This window comes from Nelumbo lutea, chromosome 5 (assembly GCF_056320005.1).
Source record: "Nelumbo lutea isolate HS-2025 chromosome 5, American lotus-T2T, whole genome shotgun sequence".
NCBI lineage: Eukaryota > Viridiplantae > Streptophyta > Magnoliopsida > Proteales > Nelumbonaceae > Nelumbo > Nelumbo lutea.
In genome coordinates this window covers 39,250,853-39,263,369 of record NC_142688.1, presented here as the reverse complement: position 1 = coordinate 39,263,369, position 12,517 = coordinate 39,250,853, and the positions used below count along the sequence as shown (strand labels likewise).

The 12,517-nt window shown below is 40.9% G+C and overlaps 1 protein-coding gene across 2 annotated transcripts in view; it reads left to right on the top strand.

The window, feature by feature from the left end:
* Positions 1 to 12,517, top strand: part of TOP3A (topoisomerase 3alpha) — an 85,889-nt gene that overhangs the window by 3,568 nt on the left and 69,804 nt on the right. The gene's annotated exons all lie outside the window — the stretch shown is intronic.

Sequence of the window (12,517 nt, the reverse complement as noted above, 5' to 3'; positions counted from 1 at the left end):
AACATAGGTGAGGTGCATTTTAAGGCATGCACCTTGCTTGAACCCAGGTACCATTACCACCTTCAAAAGGTGTACACCTGGACCGAGGTGCAAGGCAATCTGGCAATCCAGGCGCATGCCTTTTGTATGTTTCCCTTTTTTGTTGCATTTTTATATTCTAGTCTTATGTTTTTTACAACTTTATTATGGTATATTAACTTCTAGATAAATCTAAAACAGGTCAAATTTTAACCAAAATTACAAAATAGACCCCCTTGTAAATACAGGCCAAAAATTCAAGTTGGGGGCAGCTAATGGCCTCTGCTTCTGTAAAGGTGCCAACCTCCTAGGGTTAGGAATACAAGACATCTAACATCATATTAGCTACCTGGAGCAATGCAACTAGGACACAAGTGCCAACCTCCTTCATTCTTCTCCTTTGTGCCCCCATCCTAGTTACCTCTCCCCTAGACCAGAAAGCAACTTTATTCTCCAGTTTGGTGGTCGCTTTAGAGGCTCGGTTGATCCTTTCCTGAAGGCTGGGGTTGAAGGAGTTATTCTGAATTCTGATGGGAGTCAGCAGTGGCCTTTCAGTGGCTCTATTTCAGCTTCAGATGCTGATTCTGAGGTCTAAGCCCTCCTTACTGGATGGTCCAAGAACAAAGGGACTGGTCCTTGGAGGCTTGCCCACTTCCTTTATGAACTTTATGAGCTATCTGCTTCTCTTAATTGCAGATGTGATTCAAACCAATAAAATTAGCAGAATATTTTAGATTAAAGCAAAAGAAAGTAAGGAAGAAGAAGGAGACAAGAAGAAGAAGGAAGATTGGAGAAGAAAGGAGAAAGAAAGGAGGGGTTCGATAATCTCCTCTTTTCCCCACTAAACTTTTAATAAACTTACTTAAGTTACATAATTTACAAGATTGCCCTTAAGTAGATGTCCACATCAGCACTATACTTAGAAAACATAAACAAGAGCTAAAGGCCCATAAAGAAAAGGCCCAATAAGAAAACATAACAAGAAAGAACTAATAAGAAAGACACTAATGGGCTAGGGCCCATTTGGCCCAGCCTCTCTACACTCCCCCTCAAGCTAGGCATAGATATCCATCATGCCCAGCTTGCTTATATAGTGATCCAACTTTCCTTTAGGAACACCTTTTGTCAAAACATCAGCCAACTATTCTTCAGAAGCAGCAAATGGTAGACAGATTTCTCCTGAGGCAGCTCTCTTTCTTATAAAATGCTTGTCAACTTCATTGTGCTTAGTTCTGTCATGTTGAACAGGATTATGTGCAACGTTGATAGCAGCCTAGTTGTCACAATATAATATCATTGGCTTCTCACAGTCTATACCCAATTCATCTAAAAGTGATCTCAACCACAAAAGCTTAGAAACTCCACGTGCCATTGCCCTGTACTCCGCTTCAACTGAGGATCTTGCCACTACAGACTGTTTCTTACTCCTCCATGATACATGTTCCCTACTACCGTAGAACAGTAACATGAAGTGGACCTCTTATTATCAATACATCCGGCCCAGTCAGCATCAGTGTATGCTTCCAGCTTCATGTGTCAATGCTTAGCAAACAAGATACCTTTCCCTGGAGTCCCTTTTATAGCACAGAACTCTCTCAGCAACTGCTAAATGTGTGTCTCTGGGAGAATGCATAAACTGACTGATTACATTAACTGCATAGGAAGTATCTGGCTAAGTCACCTTCAGTATCTGGCTAAGTCATGCAAAGGTATAATAATAACTTCCCGACCAGTCTCTAGAACACTCCCTTATCAGGCAACAGTTCACCTTCAGTGGCTGACAACTTATGTGTAGAGGAGATGGGCCGAATGGCCCATAGGCTGTCATTCTATGTTATGTTTATGTTTTTTCTCTATAATGGGCCTTATTCTGGGCCCATACTCTTATATACTCTGTTTTGTAATTTCTTGCCCATCCAAGGGCCCCTCTGTAATATTTCAAAGATTAAGTTAATAAAATGATTTAGAGTGTTAGAGGGAGGTTAAGTTTGAACCTCTCTTCTCTAACTCTCTCATTGCCGCGAGCTCCTTTCCTCTCTCAACTTCTTAAGCTTCTCTTGTTCTTTTTCTGGTTTTGTATCTAATCTCAAGCTGTTTTAGACTACAAGAGGGCTGTTTTCAACTTGGTATCAGAGCAGGCCAGAGCTTGGCGTGACCCTCATGCGGTTCTAGTTCAGCCAACTGCATGAGGAGGTTCTAGGGTTGAAAGCTTAAAGTCATTCGCCTGGTTCTTGGAGGTCATTGGAGGGTGCCCAATTCTCTACACACTTGGAGAATGGTTCGGTGACCAGGAAGAATCAGAGAGCAAGGTGTTCAGCCTGATTTGAAATCAGAGAAAAGGGTGTCGAAGTTACCTCAGAAAGCAAGGTGTTCGGCTTGGTTTGAAGTTCAAATAAGAGATTCTCTTACTGTAAGTTTTCTCAGTTTTTTGCTGGGTTATTTTCGTTGCTTGGGAGGGCTGTTAAAGCATTCAAAACCCTCATCCATTCTGCCTTACTGTTGTTGGACTGATTCAACTCAGAAATTTCTGGGTTATTTTCGAGAGCAGTTCGGCTGTTATTGGACTGCCAAGCTACTGAAACTGATTTAGACTACGTGGTGCTAGTCTCAATTTCAGCCCAGCCTTTTTCTTGGACCTATACGGAACACTATTGAAGTGGTTTCTACTAGTTAACAGTAGGCTGTTAACTACTGCACATAGAGTAGTAGTGGAGGCATATCCCAAATCGACACACTTATGTGCTTTAGGCTCAAACTTATGTCTTTTTTTTTGATAATTGAAATAATTTTATTAAACAACAATAGACAATAGTACAAAGTCCCCAAGGAAAGGCACGAGTTGCAACCTCTCTGGGCTAGTTAAGTACAAATTTCCAAATTAATAACAACTTACATAGAAGCACAAAAAAGATCTTCCCTAGAAACCCCCTGTTTGGCTAAAGCATCAGCCAAAGAATTAGTAGACCTAGTAAACCATTTTACCTCAACTCTCATATTGCTGGTTAACCACTTTACTTTTTTGATGAGATCTTTGTAGCCCCAAATGGTGGTATCCATGTTTAGGAGCCACCTTGTTACCACCTGAGAGTCCCCTTCAACTAGGAGATGCTCCACCCCAAGCTGTCCTTATTTCTCAGGATACCCCCTATACCTGAAGGCTCGGGGTTGCCTTGGCTGCTTCCATCAGAGTTCAGCTTGATGACACCTTCCAAAGGCGGAATCCATTCTGACAGAATTCTATCATTCTTTGTTGAATTGTTAGCTATTACTAGCCAATTCCTCCACAAGTCATCAAAGATATCCACAGTTTTCAGCCAATGGATTGCTCTTTTTAGGATACAATCCTTCATTTCATCTAATCCTCTTTCCTTCTCTAAGAAAATTCTTGCATTCCTTTCCTCCCAAAGAGTCCATAGAGTGGCTGCCCCGACACATTTCCACATGACCTTACCTCTTCTAGTTTGCCAAACAAAGACAAGGAACAAGAGATCAGAAAATGGAAATAGTCCTCATTTTCGGCCTTACACAAGGAACACCAATTTGGGGAAAGACAAAGCGAGGGTCTCTTTTTCTGTAAGTTTTCCAAAGTATTGATTTTCCCATAGAAGACTTCTTAGCAGAATACAACAATTTTTGGGTGAATAGGTCGTGCCCAGACTTCTTTGACAGGGAATCCTTGGGAAATGGGGTTAGAACTGAGGGATTTTAGAAAAGAAGAGCAAGTAAAAGTACCTTTTGGAAGAGGAGTCCAAACCCTTTGATCAGAAGAAGTGGGGTCCAAGCAAATGGATTCTAGTAAATGAATTAGCTCAATAACACAACTCGACTCACCATCCCTTAACCCTCTACGAAACCCAAAGTTCCAGTTTAAAGATAAGGGGTTTAACGGGCTCGGGAGAAAAGTTGTAATTAGCTCATGTTTGTGAAAGGAAATGGAATAGAGTGAGGGGAAACAATCTTTGAGGGGTTGAGTACCCACCCAAATATCCTTCCAAAACAGAATAGCATTACCAGAACAAGCATCATACCTGATGAATCTGAGGAAGTGAGGGAGAATACCATGTATAGCCTTCCAAGGTGTAGTAAGGGTAGCTCGGCGAGATATCCCGGAATCCCAACCGTTTCCTGCACAACCATGAATGCTTGCCACCACCTCATGCCATAATCTCTCTCTCTCTCGGGACCATCTCCATAGCCACTTCCCTAGAAGGGCTACATTCTTCAGCACTTTGTTCCCTATCCCTAAACCCCCTTCTTCCTTTGGTTTGTTAACTATCTCCCATCTGATCAAGTGATCCTTTTTCACCTCTTCTGGTTCCATAGAAAGTCCCTCATTTTCTTCTCCAGTTTCTTAGCCTCCCTTGGAGGAATCTTGAACATTGAAAGGAAGTAGGCTGGAAGGTTGGCAAGTGTAGCCTTAATTAAAGTCGGCCTACCCTATTGAAATGTAATTCTTTTTCCAAGCCGCCAAGCACTTATCAAATTTCTCCACAATAGGGGCCCAGAAACTACTTCCTTTAGGGTTGGCTCCTAAGGGTAGCCCTAATTATGTCAAAGGCCAAGGAGAAATATTGCAACCTAAGCATTCTGCAATGGATTCAATCTCCCTATTCTCCAAGTTTACTCCAGCCACACAACTTTTATCAAAATTTACCTTCAAGTTGGAGACCCTCTCAAAAGTACTTATTAAAATCTTAAGGTTCTCCACTTTGCTCAACTCATTCCCTTCACAGAAAATTACAATATCATCAGCAAACTGTAGGTGAGTTACAGGAATGCCTCTGCTCCCTATTCTCCATCCCTTTATTTGACCCTCCTCATTTGCTTTGGAGTTAACAGAATGTTTTGCAAGTTCACATGACTCACAATGAAGATTCAATATGGATATTCCCTTAAACATTTCTGGAAACAAATGACTCAAAGCTGAAAAAGACAAATGACCAAATCTGAAATGACATATCATGACTCTATTAATTGACTCTGATAAAACAAACTCCAAAGCTACTCCACTAGGTAATCTAGGACTTTGATCAGAGACATCCAACAAGTATATCCCATTCGCCTCATGAGCACTCCCAATTGTCCTTTGAGACTCAGGTCCTGAAAAACACAATAGGTAGGAAAGAAGGTTATGCTGCAGTTCATTGATTTTGTTAAACTACTAACAGATAAAAGGTTAGTGCTAAGTTTGGGAACATGAAGGACAAAGGATAATACAAGTGAGTCAGAGGCTTTAATGTTCCCCTTGCCAGAGATGAGAGCAAGAGACTCATCGGCAAGAAAAATCTTCTCTCTACCCGAGAGGAGCTGGTATGAACAAAAAAGGTTGGGTATGCTAGTCATATGGTATGATGCACCAAAATCTATGGTCCAAGGAATTCTACGATTACTTGATGCTGTAGCATGATTTGTAGAAGCATGAATACCTAAACGAGCAAAAGCGGATGTAGAGGGGGTGCTTGAGGAGGAAGATGCAACAGTAGAATCCAAGTGGTTTATCAACTTCTCATATCTCTCAAATTCTGCCTTCACTACTACCAGTTGTTCCACAATAGATTTTTCTTCACATTCAGATACTGTAGCAACATTTGCATCATAGTTGTCAAGGCGACTAGGCAAGGCTAGGCCACCATGAGGCGCCCAGGCGCCTAGGTGATGGAATCTATAAATATATTAATCTATGGATTTCTATAATCAGCCATATAATCAACCATATAATCAGCCATTTCAGACTTTCAAAATAAAGCATTTCAAATTCAAACATATCTCAAATTTTCAATTCAGCAATCAGCATACAATCAAATTCAAAATAAAACATTTCAAAAAAAAAAAAAAAGAATGGACTCAAGGACTCAAAGGGGCGGACGACTGTTGGAACACTTGGACAGTTGGACTCATGACCTCATGGGGCGGAATGGAAGAAGAAGAAGAAGAGTGGAGAGAGGACTGAGTCGACTGGCTACTGAGAGGACAAAAGAGGTTTTGCGGCAGAAGAAGAAGAAGAAGACTGCGGCTGTGGACTGTTTATACTTAAGAGTTAAGATGATACCATGTAGCAAATATATTTTAAAACAATACAACCATCAATAAAATTTCAAAACAATAAATTAAATAAAAAGATAATTTTATTATATGTAAATAGGCACCCGCCTAAGTCTTTGGGCGGGTGCCTAGTATGTAAAACTTGGAGCGTCTGGGTGAGGCGACCATGAAAAACCACCTAGTCGCCTAGGTGCCCGCCTAGGCGTTGCCTTGACAACTATGATTTGCATTCTTGGGCTTTCTAGACTGACCACCCTTCTTAAAGTTGTTGTTGTTCCGAAACCTCTCAGAAGAAGATCTGTGATGTGGATGCTTTATTGGGAAGACATATCACTGCCGACAGCAGCAGTAAAGGGAGCAAGATTTGCTGATTCTCATCTTATCTAATTCTAGCTAGATATAGTTCTTATCTTATCAGTTTAGTAGGATAGATTAAGGGAGTCTTATCTTATCTTATCAGTTTAGTAGGAAAGATTAGTAGGGAGTCTTCCTAATTAGCAAGGAATCTTCCTAAAAGTAGGACTCTTATTTCTTGTAATCTCCTATTTAAGGAGCTGATATTATTCAATAAAGGCATTGAAAATTTCAGTCAAGAAAAGAGTGAGGAGAGTTGGTGATCTCTTGAACAAATCACCATTAAGGCGCCAAAATAGGCTCCTCAAGAAAAAGGAGGAACAAGGGAAAACAAGAGGTTTTCCCTGTGGACCAACCCGTGACGAGATCCTATTCTCGGGCCCATAACAATTTGGTATCAGAGCCAAACGTCATGGGCGATCTGGACCAGCTGACGTCCAGGGTCCACGAATTGGAGCACCGGCTCGTGGAGAACAACACGGAGGTACGCGAAATCAAGGACGATGTCTGAGAGTTTCGGCGCTTGATGGAGTTGTATTTCTCTAACAAGGAAAGGAATCCAGAATGGGCTGCAACCACAAACAGTCGCCGACCAGACTGGACGGAATCGTTCGGCGAACAGCAAACCGTCGCCCCGATAGCTGCGGTCGTTCCCAAGTACAGTAGGCTAGAGTTCCCTTCTTACAACGGCACCGGAGATCCTTTGGGATGGTTGTACAGATGTGAGCAGTTCTTCTGCAACCAACGGATAGGGGACAACGACAAGGTAAGCTTAGCCGCATTCCACATGATGGAGGAGGCGCAACTCTGGTTTTATAAATTGGAGCAGGAGGAACCCAGACTCAGTTGGACCCAATTCAAATCCTACCTTCTCAAATTTGGGCCCCTTATTAACAAGCAACCCATTAGGCAAATTAATCAACCTCAAACAGACGGGAACGGTGGCTGAATATCAGCGTCATTTTCAGACCCTCCTTGCAAGAGCATCATCGGTACGACCAGACCAGCAGGTTGACATGTTCACCGCGGGGTTAGCAGAAACCATGAGGGTGGATGTGGAGATGCAAAATCCCCCCAATCTGGTTACTGCTATGAATTTGGCTCGCGCCTTTGAATGCAAGCTACAACTCAACTGCGGAAGTATCAATATAGGGCGGCCTCCAGCAGCATGGGCATCCCTGGAACCACTCGGAATGTCTCCATCTCCAGCAGCCAACCAAGAACGGAAACCACTGACGAGTAACAATTCCAGATCAGCACCCAGTGTGGGGAGCAACGTTGTTGCACCCCCTACAGGGCAAGGGGACAGTGTTTTAATTGTGATGAACTTTACTCAGCAGGGCACAAGTGCAAGAGACTTTTCTGCCTCCTGGTGGAACTAGAGGGAGATGAGGATGAACCCTCTTCATTGGAACCTGATCCAGGAGGGAAAAATCATTCCACCTATCCTGGATTCTTTTGACTGTGTTTCAAGACACCCATCCTGAATTCTAGCTTGAGGACAAGCTCTTAGTCCAGGAGGGGAGTAATGATGTGGACGCTTTATTGGGAAGACATATCACCGCCAGCAGCAACAATAAAGGGAGCAAGATTTGCTGATTCTCATCTTATCTAATTCTAGCTAGATACAGTTCTTATCTTATCATTTCAGTAGGATAGATTAAGGGAGTCTTATCTTATCTTATTAGTTCAGGCTTATCTTATCTTAATAGTTCAGTAGGATAGATTAAGGGAGTCTTATCTTATCTTGTCAGTTCAGTAGGATAGATTAGTAGGGAGTTCCTAATTAGCAAGGAGTCTTCCTAAAAGTAGGACTCTTATCTCTTGTAATCTCCTATTTAAGGAGCTGATATTATTCAATAAAGGCATCGAAAATTTCAGTCAAGAAAAGAGTGAGGAGAGCTGGTGATCTCTTGAACAAATCACCATTAAGGCGCCAAAATAGGTTCCTCAAGAAAAGGGAGGAACAAGGGAAAACAGGAGGTTTTCCCCGTGGACCGACCCGTGACGAGATCCTATTCTCGGGCCCATAACAATCTGGATGAAGCTTCCAACAAGAATCCTTAGTATGTTTCGGCTTCTTGCAGTATTCACATATCACCTCATTTTTCTCATCTAACCCCTTTGGCTTTATTCCAGCATGTACAAAATGTTTTGGAGGAGGTGGGGTTTATAGCTGTACCTGTTGCATGCTCTCTTCACTGCTCACCATTGAGTATGCTTGAGCAAGTGACACTTCATCCTTGGCCAGCATATTCTGCCTTGTAATATCAAATTCAGGATTGAGTCCTCCTGTAAGGAATTCAAACACCCTATTTCTTCCCACAAATTTCCTGAAAGTTTCTGCATCTTTGGTGCTTTCCCATACAAATGCTTCCATAACATCTATCTCCTACCATAGTGACTTCAACATCAAATAGTAGACAACCACACTCTTCTCCCCCTGTTTTAAAATTTTCACATCATTCTTTAATTTGTAGGCCCATGCAACGTTTAATTTCTGAGAGTATGTCTCTGTCACACTATCTCAAATCTCCTTGGCTAAAGTCATCCACAGATAATGTTGACTTATGTGGGGTTGCATAGAATTTACCAACTACCCAATAACTATGTAGTTATCCTACATCCATTTCTCATATGTAGGATTAGTCTCATCCGGCATCACCTTACTACCCGTTAGAAACCCTAGTTTACCTCTACTACAGACATGGATCTTAATAGATTGTGCCCAAGCAAGGTAATTTGTTCTGTCAAGTTTAATTGTAGTCACTCCTGTCAGAATGGAATCTATTGGACCAACCCCCGACACCGGGATCTGCTTCGCCTCACTTCCAGATTGCTATATCAATCAAACGAAAATCGAAAAACAATGTTTTCAACCTTTATAGACCTAACTAAGGTCAATCAAGCACTCAAAAGTCCCAAAACTAGGGTTTTATCGTACCTGGCTTCCGAGGATTAAGAGAGAAGAGGTAGCCGCTCAAACCAGAGCTATCCAAACCACTTCCAACTGCAGCCGCCCACTTTTGGAGATAAACAGGAACCCTCCAAGCCTAGAGTGCCACACCCAAATAGCCTCTTCAACCCGTAATTGAAAATTCTCTAGTCGGCTAGGGTTTTGGGAAAAAATCTGCAGTCCCACTTTCTTGGCAATCTTCGGCCAGATTCTAACTCTCCAAACACTCTACCAACTAGGCAAAGAAGATTTTTGAATAATCAGCAATTTATCTCTCCATACACCTTTCGATTAGAAGAAAAGTGTATGGGAAAACAAGAAAAACAGGGAAAAAGTGGAAAGGAGACCTGCTCTGATACCAAGATGTGATTCAAACCAATAAAATTAGCAGAATATTTTAGATTAAAGCAAAAGAAAGGAAGAAGAGGGAGACAAGAAGAAGAAGAAGGAAGATTGGAGAAAAAAGGAGGAAGAAAGGAGGAGTTCGATAATCTCCTCTTTCTCCCACTAATCTTTTAATAAAATTAAGTTACATAATTTACAAGATTGCCCTTAAGTAGGTGTCCACATCAGCACTATACTTAGAAAACATAAACAAGAGCTAAAGGCCCATAAAGAAAAGGCCCAATAAGAAAACATAACAAGAAAGAACTAATAAGAAAGACACTAATGGGCTAGGACCCATTTGGCCCAATCTCTCTAAAATTGCAACTTCAGATGGATTCTTGGAGAATTAAACCAAATTGCTGATTCCTTGGAAAAATTTGGGTCGAGCAGGAATTGGTTATATAGGGCAAATTGTATAGTGCAAATATCTTACCATTTCTTGATAGGGCTGCTGCTTTTTGTTTTTTCCCTACCCTTTTATACATCATATCATGTATGTCCCTTCTCTTTTTGAATGAAAGTGTCCTTTTTCTCAAAAAAAAGGACACAAACAAACAAGTTGATAGTTTCGTAGACTTGAACTGTTGAATGCTTGAAGTACTTTGATATGATCTATATATATATAACAAGTATATATAATTTTCCTTCTTTCTTCATTGAAGGAGTCTATTAAAATGTGGGCTCTACCTTCTTATACTTCTTATTCCTTTCTTCTTTTCCTATTGATAATAGGGGTTCCACTCCTATTCCTCCTTTGTGGTTTACTTATTCTTTTGTTACTGTGAAACTTTAAACTTTGGTTTTACCTTCTTAATGCCTTCATGGATTTGTACATCTCTTTTGTATATTTGAATTATGGTGTTTTATGGATACTGAAATGTCTATGTTTTTGACCAAATATGGTTATGGCTTATCACATTATGCCATTATGATGGTTTATGTGTTTTTTATTTGATATAGAATAAGAATATGCAATTTTTATTCTTTATGTCAATTTTTTTTTTTGAAAAGTGGTGCCTTGCTTTGTTTGGGTTTGTACCTCACATTTTTTTTTTTTTTTTTTTTTTATGAATGAATGGTATTTTATTAAATAGAGATAGAAATAATACAAGCATGAAGCACCCTAAGAGGAGGCACGAGGTGTTACCTCCCCTTAAAGGTGGTTCCAAACCCAACTCTTTTCAGATTGCAGTTACAAATTAGCCAAAAACAGAGAATCCCTTGAAGCCCCTTGTTTATCTAAAGAATCTACCAAAGCATTTGCCAATCCACTAATCCATTGAAAGCTAACTAACATGGTTCTCGTAAGCCATTTGACTTTTTTGATGATGTCCCTATATCCCTAAACAACAGTTTCTGGGTTCGACATCCATCCCACTATCACCTTAGAGCCTCCTTCAACTATCAAATTAGTCACTCCAAGTTGGTTGGAAATCTGTAGTCCTTGTACCACAGCTAATATCTCAGCCCTTGTAGAGTCTCCATAACCCATTGGACCTGAGAATAAGGACAGAATGCTGCCATCCTTATTCCTCAAGATCCCTCCTATACCCAAAGGTCCTGGATTGCCTTGATTGCTCCCATCAAAGCTCAACTTTACGACTCCTTCCAGAGGGGGTAGCCAACTTGCTCGTGTTCTATTTTTCTTGGATGATGTGGAGGCCACTACTGCCCAACTCCTTCGAAGGTCATCACTAGGGTAATCTGCAAAGAGATCGGTAGTTTTTAGCCAAAGGATTGCCCTTGTTAGTATACAATCCTTTATTTCAGCAATACTTCTCTCCTCTTGGAAAATTCTGGCATTTCTTTCCTCCCAAATGGTCCATAAGAGGGCTGCCCTAATACATTTCCACATTACTTTCCCTCTCTTTGTTGGCCAACTAAAAAAAGACAGATTAAAAAAAGCAGATTTACTTTAGGAGGCAGGTTTCACTTGTATCCAAACAACATAAAAACCCAATTCCAAATATTTATTGTAAAGGAACAAGAAATCATTAGGTGATAACAATCCTCATTCTGCACTTTACATAAAATGCACCAATTGGGGGACAAGCATGAATAAGGTCTCTTTTTTTGTACATTGTCTACAGTATTAATTTTACTATAATACAATTCCCAACAAAAGCCAACAATTTTAGGTGGAATTGGCCTTGACTAGACTTCTTTAATTGGGAATAACAAAGGGGAAGGAGTAGAGCAAAGGGACTTAAAGAAGGAAGAACAAGAGAAGGAGCCACTCGAGGTCAAAGACCAAATTCTTCTATCTAGTTTAGGAGGGTCCAAACAAACAAAATCAAGTAAAAGTAAGAGCTCAGAGGCAGAAACTGATTCCTCATCCTTTAACCCTCTACGGAACCCAAAATCCCAATTAAGAGACAATGGGAGAATGGGGGCAGAAAGAAACCTCGAAACTGGCTCCTTTTTATAGAGGGAAATAGAAAAAAAAGTGAGGGATAGAGGTCTTTTAATGGTTGGTTGCCCACCCAAACATTTTCCCAAGAAAACACAAAATTACCATTGCAGACATCATACCTTACGAACTTGAGAAATTTCGGGAGGATGCCAAAAATCACTTTCCAAGGTGTAGTGAGTGTGGTCCGTTGAGATACCTCGACATCTCAACCAGATTCAGAACAACCATGGATACTAGCGACCACCTCATGCCACAATCTCTCTCTTTCCAGAGGCCACCTCCATAACCACTTGCCAAAAGAGCTTCATTCTTATTTACTAGGTTCCCTAACCCTAAGCCCCCTTGTT